This window comes from Pan paniscus, chromosome 10 (assembly GCF_029289425.2).
Source record: "Pan paniscus chromosome 10, NHGRI_mPanPan1-v2.0_pri, whole genome shotgun sequence".
In the NCBI taxonomy this organism is placed as follows: domain Eukaryota; kingdom Metazoa; phylum Chordata; class Mammalia; order Primates; family Hominidae; genus Pan; species Pan paniscus.
In genome coordinates, this window is record NC_073259.2 from 138,439,927 (window position 1) to 138,444,319 (window position 4,393).

The 4,393-nt window shown below is 41.5% G+C and overlaps 1 pseudogene; it reads left to right on the top strand.

Moving 5' to 3' along the window:
* The first annotated feature begins 2,153 nt into the window (after positions 1-2,153).
* LOC100987674 (transmembrane emp24 domain-containing protein 2-like) lies at positions 2,154-3,824 on the top strand (annotated as a pseudogene).
* Positions 3,825-4,393: the final 569 nt, after the last annotated feature.

Genomic DNA, 4,393 nt, shown 5'->3' on the forward strand with positions numbered 1-4,393 from the left:
CCTTCAACTCCCTCATCCCAATTCCCATCCAAGCATTGACAGTTCCTTCAACTCCCTCATCCCAAGTCCCATCCAAGCATTGACAGTTCCTTCAACTCCCTCATCCCAAGTCCCATCCAAGCATTGACAGTTCCTTCAACTCCCTCATCCCAAGTCCCATCCAAGCATTGACAGTTCCTTCAACTCCCTCATCCCAAGTGCCATCCAAGCATTGACAGTTCCTTTAACTCCCTCATCCCAAGTCCCATCCAAGCATTGACAGTTCCTTCAACTCCCTCATCCCAATTCCCATCTAAGCAGTAACCATTGTTTGGTTTGCATATATTCTAGCAACCTCTCCCCCCACCCCCCAACTTTTTTTTACTTTTGTATTTTTACTACTAATTTCAAACTGGAAAAAAAGACCAATGTCATGAACCTGGTTTCATCCTGCCTAGAAGTAAAGAAGGGGAAATTGCTGAGCCTCTGAAACCAAGAAGACCACTAAGGTGTCGGGGTGGAGGGGAAAGGCAAAGAACTCTGTGGAATATCCCTTATCCTTTGAAAAAATTGAGTAGGTTGACTAAGGAGAAACTCTAGATGATTTTACATTTAAGGATGACACCGTATTTGTCTGACTGATTTGAAGGCATGTTGTTAGCTGATTTCTTATGTCACATAGCTTTTTTATACTTGTCCAAATTCCAGTTGCCCTGGGTTGTCTTCCCCAAAAAGAGGAAGATGATTGAAAGTAGTACTCAAGATAAAAGGGCCTTAAGTAACACAGAATCATGTGTTGAGGAACTTCTTTTCTTTCAATTATGTTACTGTTGATTCTGTGCAGGAGAAAGTCTCTCTTGTTGTTGGGGTGTCTGGCACCTTCATTTGCTCATCATTTGATTTTAACAAAGCCAAACAAAGTAGGCCCTAGGTAGAACTAAGAAGCAAGTCCAATGAGTCTTCTTTTTTTTACTAGACTTTATTTTTTAGAGGAGCTTTAGGCTCACAGTTAAATTGAGTAGAAGGTAGAATTCCTATGTGTTCCCCTCACCCACACAGGCCCAGCCTCCCCCATATCAACATATCCCACCCCCCAGAGTGGTTCCCTTGTTACACTTGATGAACCTACAGTGACATCATGATTGCCCCAAGTCCACAGTTCACATGAGGGTTCACTCCTGTATCTACCATCAAGTTTGAGAGATTGCCTGTGCCCTTCCCTTTGTGTATTTTGGATAATAGTCATTTTATGGACAGTCTGTGGATTTGGACAGATGTATAATGTATGTGTCCACCATCATGGGACGACACAGAGTCCTTTCATGGCCCTAACACCTCCCTGTGCTGTGCCTCTTCATTTCTCCCTCCCCTCCAACCCGTCGTAACCACTCATGTTTTCACTGTCTCCATAGTTTTGCATTTTCCAGATGTCATACATTCTGAATCACACGGTATGTAACTTTCTCAGGTTGGCTTCTCTCTCTCAGTAATATGCATTTAAGATTCCTCCGTGTCTTTGTGGCTCATTTCTTTTTAGCACTGACTAATATTCCATTATTTGAATGTACCAGTACATGTATCCATTCACTTGCTTGAAGGAGTCATCTTGATTGCTTCCAAGTTTTGGCAAATATGAATAAAACTGCCATAAACATCTCTGTGCGGGTTCTTGTATGGATACATCTTTTCAACTCCTTTGAGTAAATACCAAGCAGTGTGCTTCGTAAGGTAAGAGTATGTTTAGTTTTGTAAGAAACTGCCTGTCTTTTAGAATGGCGTACCATTTTGCATTCCCATCACTAACAAATGAGAGTTCCTGTTAATTCACGTCTTTCCCAGCGTTTGCTATTGTCATTGTTGTGGGTTTTGGCCATTCTGATAGGTGTGTAATGGTGTCACATTGTCATTTTACTTTGCAATGCCCTGAGGACATGTGGTGTGGAGCATCTTTTCCTATGCACACTTGCCATCTGTGTGTCTTCTGTGCTAAGGTACCTGTTAAGGTTTTTGGCCCCTTTTTTAATCAGGCTGTTGTCTCATTGTTGAGTTGTAAGAGTTCTTTGCATATTTTAGATAACAGTCCTTTATCAGATAGGTCTTTTGCAAATATATTGAATCCTCTTTTTAAAAAACAGGTTAGGTGGCACTTAGTTATGGGAGCAATTGAAGGTAGAATGGAGGTGTTTGATGTTTGGGTAAAGTTACTGCCTTTGGAGAATTAAAATTTGTTAGCAGGGGCCATGAGGCCCTTCCTGATCTGGATCAACTGATATCTTCAGTGGTCACTTCCCATGTGGACCTTGGGTCCCAACCCTATGAATCCACTTGCAGCTCCTAAGGGGTGTGTTGTGCCCCGGAGTCTTCTAGCTGCCTCCCGGGTCTGGTAGGCCTGGACCTGTGAACCGCTGAGTTCTCCTCATTGCTGCCTCTGCAGGCTAAATACTTCAACAAAAATTCCCTGACCCTCTTCCTGACCACCATGCTGCTTAGGGGCCTGGGCCACCGTGGTCTGAGCCTGTGCCCACGGCAGTTTCTGATGTGAGTGCTCCAGAGCCACGTGCTGGCCAAATGGATTTGTCGTCACTTTAACCCCATTCTCTCCATTTCCAAACTGCCACATTGACAAGCAAAATGATTTTTTGAGTAATGACTTTGTTAGGCTTTTCAGGAATTCTCAGTAAATCATTGATAAAATCAGGTGTCTTCATAATTTCTGTAGTGCTGAGGCTAATGAGCTTCAATGTCTTCCTCTTCTCTCCCCTTTACCTCATTTCCCCCCACCCCAAGGTTTATACTGTTTAATTGTTGTTATATTGGCCAAAACCTGGGTTGAATTTTTGCCTTAAACTCTACATAGTTTCAGTCAAATAATACTACAGAAAGCCCAAGTTAAGTATGCTTTTATTTTTTAAACCAATTTTAGTAGTACAGTGTTTTGGAAAGCTGAAATAGTAAGAAAGTTTACACATGTTTGGTTAGGTTAAATATTTGTTTAAGTGCATTTTAGGAACTTTATTTCTCAAGTTAGTGTAAACAAAATTCTCCTTTCCATGATTACTCAACAAGATAGATTGCAAGCTTTATCAGTTCCAGACTGTGCAGCTTTTATATATCAAGGCTTTACTGTTGTCCAGTGTGAACAATTCTTAATTGAGACCGGGCTATTTCGTTAGCATCGACGCGCATGCTGAAGAGTGCTTCTTTGAGCGGGTCACCTCGGGCACCAAGATGGGCCTCATCTTCGAGGTGGCGGAGGGGGGCTTCCTGGACATCGACGTGGAGATTACAGGACCAGATAACAAAGGAATTTACAAAGGAGACAGAGAATCCAGTGGGAAATACACATTTGCTGCTCACATGCACGGAACATACAAATTTTGTTTTAGTAACCGGATGTCCACCATGACTCCAAAAATAGTGATGTTCACCATTGATATTGGGGAGGCTCCAAAAGGACAAGATATGGAAACAGAAGCTCACCAGAACAAGCTAGAAGAAATGATCAGTGAGCTAGCAGTGGCGATGACAGCTGTAAAGCACGAACAGGAATACATGGAAGTCCGGGAGAGAATACACAGAGCCATCAACGACAACACAAACAGCAGAGTGGTCCTTTGGTCCTTCTTTGAAGCTCTTGTTCTAGTTGCCATGACATTGGGACAGATCTACTACCTGAAGAGATTTTTTGAAGTCCGGAGGGTTGTTTAAAAAGCCTCTTCCTGATGATCCCAACTCAGAATTCACTGTTTACCAAACACCTTGCTCATAATAATGTCATTAGTTTCTCCATTTTTATTTTCTGAACTGTACATTCACAACTTATGTTTCTTTGTGATTAATAGATATTGGGGGGGAAAACGCCTTTTTAGGAAAATTATAGTGAAAATCTGACAGTTGATTGGCATAATTTCTTGTTTGAATGCTGCCTCCATTATATAGGTCCTTCCAGGAATTCAAACACTGTAAGTGAAATATGGGAGTATAGTTTTTATTATTTCTTCTTTTCCTTTTGTTTTCATAATATAATGCAGTTTGTTCAGGAAATCAGCACAAAGCCTGATAGTACTTTACTAAAATGACTGCATTCTTTGGATTCCTTCAGTCTATGGTTCAAGTCACTAAAGATTCATTTTTGTTGAGTCCTTATGAGAAACAGCAGTATGAATCTTGACGGTTTCTGCCCGTCCTAATGGCAGAGCTCTCTGACTTGGGTGTATGCTGCCAGGCTGGGTACTTTCATACTTTGTTTTCTTGTTTTGCTTTAAAACTACGACTCAGCATACATTTTCCCACATACATTTTTATATTGTACCTTAGGACTCAGTCATCTCCACTTAAATTGATGACACAAGCAGCTAATAACCATTTTTGGGTTTCTGCCTAACCCCCTAATTGTCTGTTAAAGCCAGTTCTC